The sequence below is a fragment of the Narcine bancroftii genome, chromosome 8 (assembly GCF_036971445.1).
Source record: "Narcine bancroftii isolate sNarBan1 chromosome 8, sNarBan1.hap1, whole genome shotgun sequence".
NCBI classification, from domain to species: Eukaryota; Metazoa; Chordata; class Chondrichthyes; order Torpediniformes; family Narcinidae; genus Narcine; species Narcine bancroftii.
The window spans coordinates 159,507,550-159,528,224 of record NC_091476.1 but is presented as its reverse complement, the minus strand read 5'-3'; the positions used below and the strand labels follow the sequence as shown (position 1 = coordinate 159,528,224).

The following is a 20,675-nucleotide window of genomic DNA, read 5'->3' as shown; positions in this document are numbered from 1 at the left end:
CCTGTCCTGTGCATTGGCACCTCCATACCAGACAGTAAGGTAACCAGAAAGAATGCTCTCCACAGTACACCTAGAAACTGTCGACATTTTTGAGAGCCTTTGGTGACATACGAAATCTCCTTGCGAAGTTTAGCCACTGGTGAGTCTTTGTGATTGTATCAACTGGTGCATTGCTTAAATTCTCAGAAATGCTTTAGGATCTCAACAGCCCTCACAGCGTCCATAGGAGGTAACGATATATAACCGATGTTTCGGGCCTGAGAACTTCTTCAAGGCCCCTAAACCCCAATTATATATCATTACTGTGAGACTTGCTGAGTTCTGCCAGGATTTCTGTGTTCTTACTACAATCACCGCATCTGCAAAATTTCTTGTTTCACTTCATTGTTTAAATTCCTCCCAGCTTTGAGATAAACTTAATACTAATATGATTTTTTTTTGACCTGAAATGTCAACTCTTTTTCTCTTTCCACAGATGCTGCCTGACCTGAGTGTGGCCAGCATTTAATGTTTTTTTTTTGTGTGTGTATAACACAACATTCAACATTTTGGGTCTTTGAAGTTCTTTGGGTTTGTTATGAAATAGAAAGTGTTCATCTTTTCACAGCTTTTGTGCTCCAGCATATATCCATCCCTCTGGATGGGCAAGTGCAGAGTATGGTAATGATTATGTATAAGAAATCATGAAGAACACAGCTTTTTCAGCTCCACATCTGTGCATCAAACTAGACTTTCATTTCCATTTGATATGGCCCTTGCTGTAGTTGGTGGGTTTGCAGGTCTAATACCTGAGAATCTCAGGTATTGTTTATTTATCATAATTAACATTTGATGAGGTAAATACATAACATTTCCAAACCTTGCATTGTAATTCAAGTTATGATCTAACACTTTATTTGGCATTTGCAAAAAATGTTAAAACCAAGATCTAATTTGTATCCTGTTCAAGCTACTTTCAAACTCACATGAGTGCATGACACAGCAGCTTTAAACATCCGATACCAAAGTCCTGATAATCCATATAAAGAAATTACACAGTGAAAATCATACAGCACAGGGCATTTTTTTCATTGAAGATATAAAGCACCCAAGTTTATTCAGTCAATTACAGGAAAAATATAATTGAAACGAGAACAATTATATTTACAAGCTCAAAAGCAAAGTATTGTTTCTTGAGCTGTAACCTTTATAATTTGTGCATTTATTTTTCTCCTCTGACTTCAGCTGTGGAGAATGGGGATAAGCCACCTAATTTTGTTCCAGGGCTCTGTCACAGTTGCATTAAGTACCCAACATGGTCAATGGTAGAATAAATGAATGACATCGTTCTATTTTAATGCAGGGGAGAACCTGGTGTCAGTGTTGCTCAGGTCTTTAATTCAGCACCAAGTAAATTCTAACTTGTGTTGCATTTCCTCTTTTCCCCACATAATGGTGCTTCACTGCAGTGCCGTTGTGTCACCATGCTATCCATAGTGTCTCTCAGATGACTTGTTTTAATGTGCTATAATTCCAAGACCATGTACTTCAAATAGTTCCTTCACCCTCAGCCTCCCACTCCAGCTAACAGCACTGTTTATAATGGTTGTTTCATTCTCAGTCCTAATACCCCTGATAACACAACCATGAGAGATAAATTCTCTAAAGCAGAATAAAAACATAATACCTTTTGATACCTTATTGGCTTTGGAAATAATAAAGAATCTGTTATCCAGACTTTAGGATTTCCCTCTTTGGAAATTATAGAAACTGTTTTACTCAAATTTTTGATATAGCTGATGCGATGTTTCTTCTATTGAAATAAACTTGGGTTCTTTTATTACAACTATACTTTATTAGCTAGAGTTCTCACTCACAAACTCGTGAAGGCATCCCCTTTGAATCTACTCCTAGCTGCAACAACTGATCTCTGACTCCCTCTAGTGGTCAGGATTATCACTAGCACTCTATTTTTACAGCTGTGATTGGGATTTAAAAATAAAGAATGTAGGTTAATTAGGGGGCAGGGGGGAATAAACTTTTCCCAATTAGCTGCGATAAAAGTCCAGTCAGAATCTATTTCCACTAATACCTGTGCCATTGTGTGCTGAGCTCCTCTCATCATTTTCAGACTGCTTTTTGACTCAGTGCCAACACAAGCCTATGTGTTTAGTGCATCTCCCAATGTCTGGCACTCATCTTACCTCCTGCTATCATGCGAAAGCACTCTGAGAAATGCGATTTGTTTTTTTTTGCCTTACATAAGGAAATAAAAATGCTGGACATTTTATTAATGATGGAATGTTTTCCTATTTCCTTGAAATAATTGCAGTTGTCACAAATTTGCCCACTTCTAAAGGTGATGTAATCATAATTGATGCAAGTTCACTACTTGCTTTCCAGAAACCTCCGCACGAGAGCAACAGCAGCCAATTAATCCGCTCTATGCAATCTCTTATCTATTTGAGTGCCGGGGTTTAAAAGTTCATGGAGGAACTAGTCCTTGACAATAACATCACTAGCACTCCAGGATACAGTTTCACTCTTTCATTTATTTTCAGTATTAAATGCCATTGAAATTGTAGATTTTTTTGTGCGGGACGTTGGAGGTGGGGGTGGAGGAAGAGATTATAATATAGTAGTGGAACATCTGCGTGAATGTGCTTTAACATCAAGGAGTGTTAGCTCGTGAATCACAATCAGCTACCTGAACGTAACCTTGGGAAAAAGGATTCCAAGCCATTCACAAGGGGTGAATGGTGCCAGACTGAGACCACCCACAAATTGGAGGAACAACATCTCATCTTTTGTCTGGGAACCCTACAACTGGATGGTATTAACATAAAGCACTCTGGTTTCCTTTAAACCTCCTCCCCCCCCCCACCAGTGCCATCTTCATTCCCCTGTTCTCCAGTCCTCTCTCTTTCAATGATCACTTTCAATGATCACTTTTCCTCTCCTTTCAATGATCACTTTTCCTCTTATTGTATCCAATTAACACCTTTTGTTTGTTGGTCTGGACTCTGCCTCCTCCCATTCTTCTCCCTTTCTCTCTGTCTTTTTTTCAGACAACTGTCTGCTCTTTGCTTATACTTTTAGGAATGGCTCGGGACTGAAATGTTGATGATATATCTTTAACTTCTATGGATGCTGTGTATGAAACATGGTGGCCATGTTCCTCCAGCATTCACCGTTTGTTTTTATAAGATTGCAGATGCTGTGTATGAAACATGGTGGCCATTTGGAATGTTTGGGCATCATCTGCACTATTTCTGTCTTTGGAAGCCCTGGTTTTATGGACAGACACTTTTTTCCTTTGTTTACCCTTGTGCTCCAAACGAACTGGCTAAAATCCAAAGCATACCACCTCATCTGTTAAACATGGGGGTGATATGGCCTGGGGATGTATGGCTGCCACAGATTGATGATACAACTGCTGATGGCAGTAACAAGATGAATTTGGAAGGCATTTCATCCTATGGCAAAACAATGATCCCAAACATACCGCTCATGCAATAAAAGGAGTTTTTCTAAGCTAAAAAGATTCTTGACTGGCCTGATCTTAATCTAAATGAACGTGTCTTCCATATGCTGAAGAGAAAACTTAAGGGGACAATCCCCCGAAACAAACAGGAGCTGAAGACAGCTGCAGAGAGGGCCTGGCAGAGAATCACCAGAGAAGATACTCAGCATTTGGTGATGTCTATGAATCACAGACTTCAGGCAGTCATTGCAAGGGAAATGCAACTAAGTACTAAACACAACTATTTTAATATACATATCATTGCTATGACCCAAATATTATGGTGACCTGAAATGAGGGGATGATGTATGAAAAGTGCTGTGATTTTCTACATGGTTAAACCGAAAGATAAAATTGAATAAAATCTGGAATATGCACTTTAATCACATGAGAATTGTTTGATTACAAATTTAAAACTGTGCAGCAAAGGGGCAAATAAAGGAAAAGAAAGTATCTTTGTCCTAAACATTATGGATGGTATTGTATATCCATGTGGAAGGTCTGCATCCCTTACAGATGCATGCTTGTTGAAGGTTGGAAGACTACAGTTAACTTCCCTCTATCTCTGCTTTTCCATTTTTCCTGCTTAAAATACACCTTAAAACCTTGTCCGTGATCACTATACAGCTTCTGTCCAAATAATCTGGCCTAGTGCCAAACTTCAGTAACATCAATGAAACATCCTTGATAGAAGTGTCTCATTAAAGATGATTTCTAAATGTGTTTTTGTGGTGAACTGGCTCCGTGGCCGGTTTTTGCATCCCTCATGGGCAGAGGGGCTGCGCACATGCACTCGGCTATGTTGTCATGTCACCGCCAATGCAGGTGTGGGATGACGGCCGCCTTATAAGGCACAGCGCAGGCTTTTTCGAATAAACTGTTGGAACCGAAACTGACTCCAGTGTGTAGTCTCTGTTCTCATTTCCCCTTTGTAGCTACCGCTACAGTTGGTGACCCCGACTCTAAATCATGGACACTGCAGCTGTCAATGTAGTGGCTATGAAATGACCGTCCTTCTGGACGCTTCGCCCATGCACTTGGTTCGGGCAAGTAGAAGCACAATTCCACCTCCGGCAGATCATCTCTGACTCTACAATGTTCTACCATGTCGTCAGCACCTTCAGCCAAGAAACCTCAGCCAGAGTGGACATCTGAAACACGACCCCCTGGAGGAAGGTAAATACCCAGCTCTCAAGAAGCTCCTCTTAAGTAGCTTCAGCCTGTCCAGGCACCAGCGTGCCACCAGGCTCATGCACCTAGATGGCCTGGGAGACAGAGCACCACCCGCCCTCATGGACAAAATGCTCACGCTGGCAAAGGGCCACAAGCCATGCCTCATGATTGAGCAGGCTTTCCTAGTCCAGATGCTGGACAATATACAGTCGCAGTTAGCAGATGAGGACTTCTTGGACCCACGCAAGGTCACGGCCAGAGCAGATGTCCTGTGGCGCACAAAATGCAAAAATAAGTCTGCCATGAGCTAGGTGTCGCGCCCCAACTCCAACCGGGAACAACCGCGCCCCAGCAAGCCGGCAGAGGCACCAAACACTACCTGGTGTTTTATCTCCAACGCTGGGGGGCACAGGCACGTAAATACAGACAACCCTGCTCATTTCCGGAAAATGGCCAGGCCAGCCGTCGCTAATCACCGTGACAGCTGACTACACCAATAGCCTTCTGCATGTCACCAATAAAATTAGTGGCCGATGGTTCCTGATCAACACGGGTGCCAAACTCAGTGTCATCCCACCAACCGCTCTGGAGATACGAACGCCACCATGAGGCCCCACGCTCGGGTGGCAAACAACATTACCATTAAAACCTTTGGCAAGTGCAACGTGCAAATACAGCTTGGCAACGAGAAGTTCCGGTAGAATTTCACTCATCGCTCCTCGGTGCTGATTTCTTTCGGGCGCACAGCCTGTTGGTGGATGTGAAAGCCAAGCACCTAGTGCATGCCCAGACTTTCCAAACTGTCCAACTCAAAGCTACTGTCGCCTGCAACCCCTAAGGACGAGTACAGCTGCATCCTGGATGAATTCCTGGCTATCCTCAGGCTGCAATTCACTTCCACCATGCCACAGCATGGGGTGCTACACCACATATTGACCCAGTGGCTCCAGTTCCACGCCAAAGCCAGGTGATTTCCTCCAGACAAATTGCAGTTGGCCAAAGAGGAATTTTCCTGGATGCAAGAGTTGGACATAGTCTGCAGGTCCGACAGTCTGTGGGTGTCCCCGCCACACATGCTCCCCAAATCTTTGGGCGGTTGACAATCCTGTGGGGATTACTGCTGCCTTAACGACTCCACTACACCTGACCGCTACCCAGTTCCACACATTCAGGACTTCACGGCCAAACTTCATGGCGCGAAGGTGTTCTCCAAAGTTGATTTGGTGCGTGGCTATCACCAAATCCCAGTCCAACCAAACGACATTGGCAAGACGGCAATTATCACCCCCTTCGGACATTTCAAATTCCTCTGCTTGCCTTTTGGCCTCAAGATCACGGCAAAAACCTTTCAGCGCTTGATGGATACAGTGGGCAGAGACTTGGACTTTATGTTCATCTACTTGGATGACATACTTATCACAAGCAAGGACCATGGGGAGCACAAGGACCATCTCCGCAGACTTTTTGCTCACCTGTCACAGTTTGGACTCACGGTCAACATGGTGAAGTGCCAATTTGGGAAAGACTCCGTGCAGTTCGTGGGCCACACTATCACCGCGAACGGGGCGGCACCATCAGCAGAGAAGCTCACAGCCAATACGCCTGTTCACCTGCCCCAACACCCTCAAAGGCCTCCAGGAATTCACGGGAATGGTTAACTTCTCTAACCGATTCATCCCGTGGGTGGCTTGCATCATGAGACCACTATTTGCCAAGATATCAACTAAAAGGAAAACCCTAGCGTGGATGGAGGAGGCCGACACAGCTTTCACCAGGATGAAGAATACCCTGGCCAGCGCCACCTTGCTGGTTTATCCCAGATCGGACGTATCTACGGCACTCATCGTAGATGCATCAGCAACGGCCATTGGGGGCATCCTTGAGCAATCCTTTGAAGGTCAGTGGAAGCCACTGGCCTTTTTCAGCTGCCACCTGCGCCCCCCCCGAACTTAAATACAGCATGTTCGACAGGGAGCTCCTGGCACTCTACCTGGCTATCAGGCACTTTTGGTATTTCCTGGAGGGCAGGCTGTTCACGGTGTTTACGGACCACAAGCCCCTCACCCACGCCTTCGCCATGGCCAAGGACCCCTGGTCAGCATGCCAATAAAGCCACCTATCCTATATATCAGAGTTCACCACCACCATCCAGAACTTCTCCGGCAAGGACAATGTCGTGAATGACATACTCTCCTGGCCTGCCATCCAGTCCTTTTCCCTTGGGCTGAACTACTCTCAGCTGGCACAGGCCCAAAAAGAGGACGAGGAAATGCAGGCCTTCTGCACAGCCATCACTGGCCTCCACTTTGAAGACCTCAGTCTGCCAGACAGCCCTGACACACTTCTGTGTGTCTCCATTGGCGCACTGTGCCCGGTAATGCCACAGCAATGGAGACACCAAGTTTTCAAGGCCATTCATGACCTTGCACACCTGTCCATAAAAACCACAACCTGTATGGTAGCAGAGAGGTTCATGTGGCATGACCTGAGAAAACAAGTCACTCAGATGGCTTGCAATTGCACCCAATGTCAGTCATCCAAAGTCCACTGTCATGTCAAGACTCCAGTCCACCAGTTCAACCCTTCGAAGAGACAGTTCAAACATATACATGTTGACATCGTGAGCCCACTGTCCATCTCCCGAGATGCCCGGTACCTCTTCACAGTAATAGACTGCTCCATGAGATGGCCAGAGACCATTCCTCTAAAGGACACCTCAACTGATTCCTGCACCAGGGCACTGTTCACGCATTGATTTGCAAGGTTTTGGGTACCAGCCCACATAACCACCGACAGAGGGGCGCAGTTTATGTCAGCACTGTGGACACAGCTCTCAATGCTCGTGGGAATCAAGCTGCACCACACCACTGCCTATCACCCACAGTCCAATGGACTCGTCGAGCGTTTCCACTGCCACATGATGTCAGCCCTCATGGCCCATTTAAATGGCCCCATTTGGGTGGAAAAGCTTCCCTGGGTCCTACTGGGCTTTAGGATGGCACCTAAAGAGGATTTACAGGCATCTTCAGTGGAATTGGTTTACGGTGCCCCTGCCAGGCGAATCCTTCCCACTGTCCCGATATTCAGGCACCGAGGGGAAAGTATCGTTACAGGACCTATGGGACAGGTTAGCCTCATTTGCACACCCCCCCCCCCTCCCGCCACCCTCATCCCATGGTTACCTGCCGGCATCCATCCCCACAAACTTATCAACTGCAGACTTTGTATTTGTCCGCTGCAGCCTACATTCCACCCCCTCCAACGACACTATGAAGACCCGTACAAGGTCCTGTGCAACTCTGGCAAAACCTTTGCTCTGGACATTGGGGGTAGGGAGGAAATGTTCACAGCAGACAGACTGAAACCAGCACATCTGGACCTCAGCCAGCAGATCGTACCAGCACAGTCCAAATGATAGGGCGACCGCCTAAAGGCACGACTCCACAGCGCCCAAGGGCAGCAGGACACTAGAGCCAGTTCTGGGGGGGGTGGTTGTGTGGTGCCGCAAATTGCAGCAGCTGAGCAGCTGCGTCAAGATGGCGTTGCCGGGTTTTGCTTCTCTCATGGGGCCACGCACGTGCACTCGGCTGCATCGTCGTGTTACCGCCAACACAGGGGTGGGACTTGACGGCCGGCTTATAAGGCACAGCACGGGCTTTTTCAAATATACCGTTGGAAACGAAACTGACTCCAGCGTGTAGGTCTGCTCTCGTTTCCCCCTTGAAGCTATCGCTACATTTCAATGATTTGGTTAAGCTGTTTGCTTCACATTAATTTTGATTTGAGATTCCTTAGACTGACACGGATAACCAAGGTCTGTGAGTATCTACCTTGCATTATAAAGAGCAGACTACTGAGGCTGTATAAATTGTCAGTGTCGCATTTTCTGTTTTTCCTCTTGAACAAACCAAACAGCAGCCAGTTAATGTATACGACTCATGGAGCTTTGGACTCAGGCAATGCCAGGCATCCCTCAGATATGTTCATAGATGTTTTAATACTCTGACTGGGTCTCAGCGATCATTATCAACTCAAGGGAGCGATATGCAATTCAATGAGCTGGAACAGGAAGACGTTTTGGGTGTGATAGTTGGAAAAATGTTGAAATAGTGCCACCTCAAAGCCACAAAATGATGCTGAGGCAGGGAGGAGAATCATAGATCCACTAGATTTACATTCATTGAGAATGTTTACAGATGCCATCAGGTTTTACTGGGCTGCAGTTGCTGTACCATTGCCAGTTTTTTCAAAACAATCTCTATCACAGCATTTGCTCTTGGAATCAACTCCGAAATAAATAGATTGATTAGATAGATAGGCTCAAGTTTGTTGTCATTGTGCCAAGGAAAATATGAAGGGAAGGAAATACAATTAGCATCCAACCAGGAGTTTTCAAAAAGTGTTATATGCAATACAACTAATTACATGCAAATAAACCCAACACCCAACCCCAACCAACCAATTTTCCCTTGCAACCGTGTCTGCCTGTCCCGCATCGGACTTGTCAGCCACAAACGAGCCTGCAGCTGACGTGGACATTTACCCCCTCCATAAATCTTCGTCCGCGAAGCCAAGCCAAAGAAGAAGAATTACATGCAAATAAAAACAACTGTATACTGCAAGCAACAAATCTAAAAGTACAGAGAGTTCAATGTAAGTGCAGTCCCACTCAGCACTGGGATTTAAGGTTCAGCAGGGTCACAGCCTTGGGCCTACTGCTTCGAGAGCGAAGGATCCTATAATCTGGATCCCGCTCCAGATTAGTAACAATTGTGTGTTTTGTTTTGTGTATTAAGTTTTTATGAATCCACCTGACATTTTTATTATATAGAATTATTTCCTTACTATTGCAGAGCTTTGAACATTCAGAAACATTTAATATTTTGGTAGCTAGCAAAATGGGGCAGAACTTTGATCACTGTTCAGGATGTTTCAAACGGTTGGTTAGGAAACCGGAGCCCCAGGAAGAAACCCACGCAGTCACGGGGAGAACATTCAAACCCTGGTCCTGATCGCTGGCACCGTAGTGCTAACCACCAAGCCAATTGTGCCAGTAGTGCAAAACAAAATTGTACTCAATGTACACATGTAAACAAATAAAGAAATATAAACAAAATGACTGTACAATACAAATAGAATTGAAAATCAATAATTTGTAAAAGTTCGAGCCCTTAAATGATAGTGAGGAGTCTGATGGTGGAGGGGTAGTAGCTGTTTCTGAACCTGGTGGCACAAATCTTGTGGCACCTAGACCTCTTTCCTCATGGTAATAGTGAGAACAGTGTGTGGGCTGGGTGGTGTGGATCCTTGATGATTGCTGCTGTTCTCCGACAGAAGCATTCCCTGTGGATGTTCTTTCTCAATGATGGGGAGGATTTTGCCTGTGATGTAAAAGGCTCTGTCCTCAATCTTTTGTAAAGTTTTAGAGGTGCTGATGTTCTTTCTTCACAATGCCATTAGTGTGTGAGTCCAGGAAAGATCCTCCAAGACAGTGACTCCCAAGAGCTTGAATTTGCTTACCCTCTCCACGTCTGATTGCCCAATATTCATTGGATCATGCACCTCTGATTTTCCTTTCCTGAAATCAACACAGCTCCCTAGTTTTGGTTACATTGAGTCGAGTTTTCAATCTCCCTCCTGTATGCTGCCTCATCAGCCTTTTTTATACAACCCACTTCCGTGATATTGTGAGCAAATTTGTAGATGGTGTTATTGTCATACCAAGTCACACAGTTGTAGGTGTAAAGTGAGTAGAGCAGGGGGCTAAGAATGCAGGATTGAAGAAGATTGTGGAGGAGATGTTCTTACCAATCATCAATGATTGTGTCTGGAGGTGAAGAAATTCAAGATCCATTTATACAGTGGAGTGTTGTGTCCCATGTCTTGGAGTTTGCTGATCAATTTTGAGGGGATTATGGCGTTGAATGCTGAATTGTAGTCAATAAAGAGGATCTGATATATGCTTCAACACCAGCCTTTCAAAACTCTTAATTATTTTTGATGTATGTACCACTGGTCAACTTGGCACAAAAGGTCAATATTACAACCTGAAAACTAAAATAAATTCCTAATTAATCTCTTCACAATTAAAGATCTGGCATATGTTTTCCTGGGGATTTGTTCACCCTTAGTGCAAGGAACTGGAGAGTAACAGAGTCACAAAGTTGTACAACATGGAAAGTCTCTTCTGCCAAAATGGTCCAGGCCAGCCAAGTTGTCCACCTAAGCCAGGCACATTTGCCTGCCTTTGTCCTAAATGCCTCTAAACTTTTCTTGTCCTTGTACCTGTCTAAATGTAATTATGCCCTCTCTGGCAGCTTGTTCCACATACACAGTGTCCTGTGTGTCAAAAAATCACCCCCCCACCCTCCCCGGGCTCTTTCCCTTTTCATGTTTAAATGGATGTCTTCTCATTTTAGGCTCCACTACCCTAAGAAAGATTACATTATCAGTATACCACTCAACTTCCTATATTCTAGGGAAATAAATCCTCACCTCTCCTTGTATATCAAGTCCTCCAGCCATGGTAACAACATTGTGAATGTTTTCTGCTTCCTTTCCAGTTTAATGATATCTTTCCCAAAGCTGAGTGATGTAAATTGCATGCAATACTCCAAATGTGGTCTCACCAATGTTCTGTATGGTTGTTATATGATGTCCTGTACTCAATGACCTGACTGATGAAAACAAGTGGGCCAAATGCCGTCTTCCCCATATTGTCTATTTGTGTCATAATTTTCATGGAACTGTAAACCTGTATTCCTTGGTCTCTCTGTTCCACAACACTCTCTATTTAGTGTGCAAGTCTGTCCTGGGTAACTTATCTGTGTTAAATTCCATCTGTTATTCCTTGGCTCGCATTTCCAGTTGATCTAGATCCTATTGTATTCTCTGACAACCTTCTTCACTGTCCACTGTATCACCAGTTTTACAGGCATTGAAAACATATGAACCATGTTAATTACATTGTCATCCATGTCGTTAACATAGATGATGAATCAAGAATGAGTCATTTCAGCTCAATGCATAACAACTCTTTGGACATGCTGTCTCCATCATTCTACAATTCAAACCGATCTGCCAGTGACCTTGGTATTCATGAAGTATCTTGGAAATGAAATGGTAGAACAGTCAAAGTACAATATTTTTAAAGGGAAGCAAAATTTTATGCTGAACATTGTTGTTACAAAATTATCGCTCAAAGTTCAAATTGTTTTGAGAACTGTCTGCTCCTTTTTTCTCTTTGGATTTACAAGCCAAAGTAAATTATTCAGAAGTCACACACTCACACCACTCAGCCTTTTCATTTGTTCTGAGGTTGTGGGTGACACTGGTTGAGTTGTGCTGACAAATGCTACATAATTCGGTTGCTGGGTAGATCAAATGGAAAGATGATGATGCCACCCTCAACTACATTTCTATTTCAATCTTTCCCAGCCTTTAATCCTCCCCTTCCCTGGCAGCTCCTGTCTCAACCTCCCTTCTTCAATTTCTCCCCAGCCCTCTCACCATTTCCCTTGATTCAGCCTTTACCTCTCTGGAAGTATTTGCTGCCAGTCTGCTATATTACTTTGCTCATAGTCCGTAATTGGCCAATTTACCTTCAGGGCTCCACCACCTGTTGGATTAGTCAGTCTTCATCATTATGCAAAATGTATGATGTTTGAAATAGTTGCATAAAAGGCATATCCTGTATTATCCTGGCCCCAGCACACCAATGACATTGTGAAAAAAACATATCAGTGTCTCTACTTCCTCAGGAGTTTGCTGAGGTTTGGTTTGATACCAGAAACCCTGCAAATTTCTATGAAGGTGAGGTGGAGAGTGCGCTGACTGGTTGCATCATGGTCTGGTATGGGAACACCAATAACCCTGAGTGTAAAGCCCTCCAAAAGGTAGTGGACAAAGCCCAGGACATCACAGGCAAAACCCTCCCCACTATTGTGTACACCTACAGGGAACTCTGCTGTCGGAGAGCAGCAGCAATCATCAAAGACCCACACCACCAGCACACGCTCTGTTCTCACTGCTGCCATCAGGAAAGAGGTCTAGGTGCCACAAGACTTGCTCCACCAGGTTCAGGAACAGCTGCTACCCCTCCACCATCAAACTTCTCAATGACAAACTCCGTCAGAGACTCATTTGAGGGCTCCTACTTGTGCACTTTATTGATTTTCTTTTGTTTTCTCTGTACGTTTGTTTACATTCATTATCTGTTTACAGTTCTTTTGTGTGTTTGCATGTTTACACTGTGTAGAGTTTTTTTTGCACAACCAATTAGAGGAAATTTTGCTGCACCGGCAGGAAAAAGGAATCTCAGGATTTATTGTGATGTCATGTCTGTACTCTGACAATAAATCTGAAATCTTGTGATTTTACCCAAACCAATTCACTTTGGGTTGGAAAGAGATTTTCAGTTGATATTTGAATTGATCTAAGATAGCCACAACTTCAAGCTGCCATGAAAACAGATCATCTTCAGAATCAAACAATTCTAAACCAAACAATTCCATTCAAGGTTCTTTCCCGTCACCATTTCATTATGACAATATCAACATATGTAGGTACTGAAATTGGCATGGAGGAGGTGCAGATAAGCAAAAAAAAGTTCACCATGGATGGATGTGGCAGGGTTGAAGGTTTCTATGCTGAGGGCTCTATGATGAACACTGTGAAAAATCTCTGACATTCTCTTGGCCTGAAATGTTAACTGCTTATTGTTTTTCATGGAAGCTGCAAAACCTGATGAGTTTCTCCAGCACTTTTGTGTATGTTTCGAAATACTTCAGTTGCTTCTCAAGTGTCCCGCTTGTGTTGCCAGTCTCTTCCCTCATCCCATTGTAGTTTCCTTTGTTCAGGCATAATACGCTGGTTTTAGATGGAAAATTTACACCCTCCATTTGTAACAGAAATTCAGTCATACTGTGATCCTTCTTTCTAAGAGTATCCCTAACTACAAGCTCATTAATTTTACCTGTCTCACAGCAGAGGACCAGATTTAAGATCTCATATCTCTTTGCAGGGTTGGTAACCCGCTGCTCAAGAAAGCTATCCTCCTCAATATTGCCTTGAACAACTTAATTCACCCAATCTATATGCAGATTAAAGTACCTCATGAGAACTTCTACACCCTTCTCAAATGCTTCAGACATGTTTTATTTTATTGCCTATCCCACTGACATGTTATTATTTGGAGATTTCTAGAGTACTCCAACAGTGATTTCCCCCCCCCCCCACCCCCCACCACCCCCCACTTCACTATTCTTAATCTCTATCTTGATTGATTCAGCATTCTGTTCCTGAGATCTTGTACCATCTCTCACTGTCATTCTGATCTCATTCTTAATTTTGAGCACCTCCCCATCCCTCTTGCCTTCCTTCCTACCCTTCCCAATTACCTGGCAACATTTGAATATTTAATTCTCAACCACCTCCACCCTGCAATCACATTTCTGTTTTTTTTGGTAGCATTTGAATAATGATGTGGTTAGTGCCACAAATTTCTCCCAGTTACCAAGAAATAATTCTTGAGATCAGTTAATGCAAAGATAGCATCATCAGTTATTCCAGGAATAAATTTGGTTCAACGTTGGAAATCTAACTTTGAGCTGTTGGGTGGTTCAACTGCTAGTAAAAGTATATTTGTTTTAATAAAATACAAAATTCCTATCAATATTTTTGCTAATTTAAATAGTTTAAAATGTAAATTATTATGGACTGACACTAAGAGCAGGCCCTAATTTGCAAGCAGATTCAATGGTTCATGGTAACACAGAAATTTCTAGTGAGGAAGATAAACAGTGGGTTGTGAACCATCACTAACTGCTTGATGAGTTTTGCTACCAAAACTTAGGAAAAAAAGAAGAGCTCAACCCCAACTTCACCATTACTGGATGTCGAGAAATTGTTGCATTCAGTAATTAAACTCACTGCAGTAAGATAAAGGTCCTTGCATTATGAAATTATCCTTGAAGTTGATTAAATTTCTCTTCCTGCAATGCCATTCAACTCACTGACTCAGATGCAAGTGAAATTGTGAAGCCTCATACCTGCAATAAACAAAATTGTTCAGATTTCAGAATTATTATCAATGTACATACATGACATCACATACAACCCTGCACAAATTCAGAATGTTGTTGTCAGAAAAGAATTGAACAATGTAATCTTTCTGATGTAAATTACTCCCCTGTTAATAATAGAGCATATAATGCGGGTTTTAATCTTACTGCAGAACTGTGCCCCATGGTGAATGCCAAATGTACTTGAAGTAGGCCACTTTAAAGTCAATAGGGACAATTCTGAAGCCACAATGATCAATATTCCTCAGACTTTGGAAGATGATGTAGCTATTCTCCCTCTCCCTCAGTCATCACCCACTGAGTCTCATCCAGATCACAAGGCTACCACTTTGTTCAATTATAATTGAAATGATTTTCCTTTACAGGCCCTTGTATTGTCCCAGTTTTTCAGAAGTCTTACCCTTGATCAAGCCTGCAATATTTTGGAAAGAATGGAACAATTTTAGTTGTATCCACCCAAGGTCAGCAACTCTGACGCACATCTAACTCCCCAGCATTCCACTAACATTATTTGGAACAATTCAGTCTGTCACTGGAGAAGATATATACAGCTGGTTCAGCTATTACCTTGAAATGCAGAGGGAGTGAGTCTTTAACAGCCAAGGATTTAACCCACTGTGCCACGAGATTCGTGAAGAATTCGTTGATTTAACGAAGTATGAGTTCTTATGTTGAAGTATCTTTTTGCTGCACACAACTTGATCAGTGTCCTGGTAGGTAGGCCTGGAATCTCATGTTTAGTGGATATCTGAACATTATTGTGGAGCCTGCAGTTTTAAAGCAGTTCCAAGATAAATAAAACCACACGCTTGGTGTAACCAGTTATATTTATCACAAATGATTTCAGCTGCATGTAATATGCTGTGGACAGGAGGAGGAAGGGATTTGAAAATTTATTTTTACAGGGAGGAACCTGTATTGCAAAATTGGGAACATAATATATGAAACAAACTTTTGTATATTTTCCAAGAGAATATCTTTAGTTTTTAAGCAATAAATGTTCCTATTAAATTTGTTAAATCTATTTTATTTATAATTTTTAAATCATTAACTGTAGCAGTCACGTAGTGGTCTGAGTGTATTGTGAACTGTTGCCAGTGCGGTTCTTCGGCGGGCGCAAAGAACTATAGGACAGACAGCTGGGTACTCACCCATTTAATGGACTGCACGTGCGCGGTGCTGCTGCTGAGTAACGGCATGTTGTTTTGCTGAGTCTCCTGCCAAAAGGTGCGGGACTCTCACTGTGCTTAATTTAAACCTGCTGGTCCTGTGGATGATGTCCCACCCCAACCTGTGGAGCCCTTATTCACAAAGGTAAATAAAAGAAGCCTGTAAAGTCTAAATAAAACAGTCTTGTGTTGAGTAACCTGGTGTGTGTGTGTGTGTGTGTGTGTGTGTGTGTGTGTGTGTGTGTGTGTGTGTGTGTGTGTGTGTGTGTGTGTGTGTGTGTGTGTGTGTGTGTGTGTGTGTGTGTGCGCGTGCGTGCGTGCGTGCGTGCGTGTGTGCGTGTATGTGTGTGTATTGCTTTAGTAGCTCTACCAAAGTAGCCGCTACAATTGGTGACATGACTGCAAGATTCAGCTGAAGCTTGAATCTTCAGTTATCACGGACACAACTACAGCAGCAGCTGCTGCCATGGCGGCAGTTAATGCGGCGGGACTTCACTTGCCTCCTTTCTGGACCCATCAACCTCAGGTATGGCTTAATCAGGCTGAAACCCTGTTTCGTCTTCGTGGCATAATGGTGGAGGACATGAAATTTTGGCACATCATAGGTGCGTTGGACACTGCTACAGCAGCTAAAGTAAGTGAATTTATTGCCTACCCCCGGCGGACAACCAATACACCAGGTTCTGCCAATTTCTCCTGGACACGCTGGAGTTGACTAGACATGAACGCAGCATGAGGCTTTTAAATATGGAGGGACTAGATGACAGGAATCCATCTGATGTAATGAATGAGATGCTCACATTAGTGGATGGTCATTCTCATTGATTACTTTTTGAGACTCTATTCTTGTTCAAACTTCCGGGTCATGACACAATATCAATGGCTAACATGGATTTCTGCCATCCCCATGACGTGGCCAGGGAGGCTGACAGGCTCTACCGTACTCCAACCCAAGAGTCTGCTCATGTACAGTCAGTTTTCACAGCAGATCCTCCCATGTCCTATGAGCCTCCTGTGTCTGCGGTTCAGACAAAGAAGGAGGAACGTGCTGATAGGCGGTGAGAATGGTGTTTTTACCATCGCCGTTGTGGACAAATGCCTATAGATGTGTCCCAGCATTTAGCTATTACAGAAAAAAGCCAGCTGTCAGTAGTGGTCTCGGCAGCTGGCACAGGTACTAGCCTACTGTATCTTCAAGATGACGCTGGTAAGCGCAAATTTCTCATTGACACGGGTGCTGAGGTCAGTTTGCTCCTGCCAACCTGTTTTGAAAAGACACATAAGCAACAACACCTGGCTGTCAAGCAGCAAATGGGACCTCCGTTCCCAGCTTTGGCACACAACGCATCATGATTGGGATAGGAGGAGCAACATTCCATTTGAATTGCATCTTGGCTTCTGTTGCAGAGCCCATTTTGGGTGCAGATTTTTTAAGATCCCATGACTTGCTAGTAGATGTGAAGCGGAGGAAATTGGTTCATGCCACCACTTTTCAAGCAGACCCATTGGTATGGAGCAAAGGGAAAGTTTCCCAACTCGGGGTACATACCCTGCACAAAGATGCCTATGCTGCCCTGCTTCGTGAATTTCCTGGTATTCTTTCTTCCAATTTCAATACCTCCAAAACAGCCCATGGTGTGTCCCATGACGTTGACACTTCAGGTCTGCCAATTTATGCCACGGCTCATCTTCTTCTGCCTGATAAGTTGCAGCAGGCAAGGGCAGAATTTACTGCAATGGAGGAATTAAGTATCATTTGGCCTTCCAGCAGTCCTTGGGCATTGCCGTTACACATGGTACCCAAGAAAACAGGTGGATGGAGAGCCTGCGGCAATTACTGTACGCTCCATAATATGACTACACCTGACAGATACCCGATCCCTCATATACAAGATTTTGCTGACCATCTGCACAATTGCCATGTTTTCTCCAAAGCTGATCTTGTCAAGGGATAGCATCAGATGCAGTTAATAAGGATGGCATTCCTAAAATGGCAATTATTACCCCTTTCAGGCTTTTTGAATTTCTTAGGATGCCATTTGGGTTGAAGAATGCTGCTCAAACATTCTAGTGGCTTACAGACGGTTTGGGCAGAGATTTAGAGTTCCTTACATCTACTTAGATGATATCCTCATAGCCAGTCAGACTGAACAGGATCACCACCTGCGTTTACGCTGCCTGGTATATGTGTATTGCTTTAGTAGCTCTACTGAAGTAGCCATTACACAGCATCAATTATAACATATTCATAGAGAACCTCCTTCATCCACCCCACTAACACCCATCCTCCTCACCCTTCCACCTACTAGGAAATAAGAAAAGAGATCGTCACTTAAAAACAACAATATTCAACTTTTTAGCTGTGGAAACCGAGACACCCGCCGGAGGGGATTGAGAGATTAAATCTTCAAAGCAAGAATTTTTAGGTATGGGCTCCACACTTTTTCAAAAAAATTATATTTATCCCTCAAATTATTGTTTATCTTTTCTAAAGGAATACAGGATTTCATTTCAGTGTGCCATCTTTGCATTCCTGAGACTAAATCAGATTTCCAGGTGATGGCCAAACATTTTTTTAGAAACGGCCAAAGTTAAACATAAAAATTCAATATGGAACATAGTCAATCTTAACCCTAAAGCAATCGACTTAATGTCCACTAATAAAAACAACATTGGATCAAATGGAAGACTCACTTTTAATACTCCAAAAATAATTTAACTTGTATCCAAAAAGTACCTTAGAACAGGTCCAAGCTGAATGTAAAAAAAGTACCTATCTCTTCTCCACATGTAAAACACAATTCTGAAGAAATTAAATTAAATTTCTTTACTTTTTGGGGGGCTTAAATATAATTGATGTGTTACATTTATAACCTTAGTCATACTATACTTACACAAATTTCTCCAAACATTTTCATCTGTCTTCCTATTTAAGTCAGATTCCCATTTTAATCTTGATTTATGAACATTTAACCAAGACATTTTATTTTGTAATAAGATATATTTTAGAAATAAACATTTGTTTTCTCCTTAGTAAGTAATAATTTCAAAGCAGATTGTCTAGGAGATTTTAAAAAAAGACCTAATTTTTCCAATAAAAAGGTTTTTACCTGATAATAGCAAAAAAAAGTATTACTAGGAACTTGAAAATTTTCCTTCATCCAATTAAAAGATACAAACTTCCCTGCTTCAAAATAATCTTAAACTTTTCTTTAACACCCAATTGATTCTATACCTTTAAAAACTGATTATTGACAGTAAAAGGAAAAAGTTTATTTTGATATAAAGGCATTTTCGCTAAAATCTTTCCTTTTCCACCTATCTCATAATCAATTTCATTCCATATTTCAATTAAATGTTTCAATATTGGTGGATCCTTACTAATTAACAATTTTGAATTCCATTTATAAATAAATTCTGACATAGATTTCTCATCAATTTTATCTAACTCTATACTTGCCATAATTGAAGGTTTATTTAAATCAAACATTGCAGTAATAAATTTCAATTGTGCAGCTTTATATAATTCTGAAAATGTGAAAGTTGTAAACCACCTAATTCAAATTTCCAAGTTAATTTATCCAAAGGTATGCTATTCATTTTCCCTTTCCATAAAAAAATCCTTATAATTGAATTAAGATCTTTAAATTTTTTTGAGGTATTAAACAAGAAATAGATTGAAAAAGATATTGAATCCTTGGAAAAATATTCATTTTAATACAGTGCACTCTGCCTATTAAGGTAATAAGTAAGTCATTCCATCTATTTAAATAATCTTTAATTTTATTAAATAGTGGAACATCATTTAACTTATACAAATTATCTAAATTTCTATCAATTTAATACCTAAATATTTAATCGGATTTTGTGTCCTCTTAAATTGAGCTACTCATTTACATCAATCATAATCTTCTACTAATGGAATAAATTCACTTTTATCCCAATTAATTTTATAACTAGATATTCTTCCATAATCTTGTAACTTTTTATATAAAAAAAACTAAAGAATTTTCAGGATTTGTTATATAAATCAATACATCATCTGTAAACAAACTAATCTTATGCTCCTCCTTATTAACCTTAATTCCTTTAATACTAAAATCTTGCCTTTTTGATTGTGCCAACAGTTCAATTGCTAAAATAAATAATACAGGAGATAAAGGGCATCCTTGTCTAGCTGATCTGGTTAATGAAAGAGAAGTAGAAACTTGTCCATTGGTAACTACTCAAGCCAAAGGATTTCTATATAAAGCTTTCATCCAATTCATAAATATTGGCCCAAATTGAAATTTTTGCAAAACCTTAAATAAATAATTTCATTCTAATCAATCAAAAGCCTTTTCAGCATCTAATGATAAAACTAATGCTAAATCCAATTTATTCTGAGAGATATGAATTATACTAATTATTTTAGCTAATTACTAATTTAAATCAGCAGAATATCTTTTTTAATAAATCCCAATTGATCTAAATGAACCAACTCAGATAAATACTCATTCAATCCATTTGCCAAAACTTTAGCAACAATCTTATAATCAACATTTAATAATGATATAGGTCTATAAGACTTCTGGTTTTAATAAATCTTTATCTTTCTTAGGTAGAACTGTTATTACAGCATTTAAAAAAGATTCTGGTAATGAACAAGTTTCAGTCGCTTGTTTTAATACTTACATTAATAAAGACATCAATAATTCTTTAAATTTTTTATAAAATTCAGATGTAAACTGATCTTCAGCAGGAGATTTA

General features: G+C 41.6%; 2 long non-coding RNA genes across 3 annotated transcripts in view; one reads left to right on the top strand and one right to left on the bottom strand.

Moving 5' to 3' along the window:
* Positions 1-15,576, bottom strand: part of LOC138741484 (uncharacterized) — a 28,201-nt gene extending 12,625 nt beyond the window's left edge. The window contains exon 1 of one of the 2 annotated variants that reach the window (XR_011343520.1): positions 15,325-15,576. This is a non-coding gene — a long non-coding RNA (uncharacterized lncRNA). Of the gene's footprint in view, positions 1-14,605; positions 14,720-15,324 lie in introns of those variants that run through there. The other variant, XR_011343519.1, reaches the window with a different exon arrangement.
* The window catches only part of LOC138741483 (uncharacterized), a 39,236-nt gene continuing 33,860 nt past the window's right edge, over positions 15,300-20,675 (top strand). Inside the window, exon 1 of the long non-coding RNA XR_011343518.1 lies at positions 15,300-15,470. This is a non-coding gene — a long non-coding RNA (uncharacterized lncRNA). The remainder of the gene's footprint in view (positions 15,471-20,675) is intronic.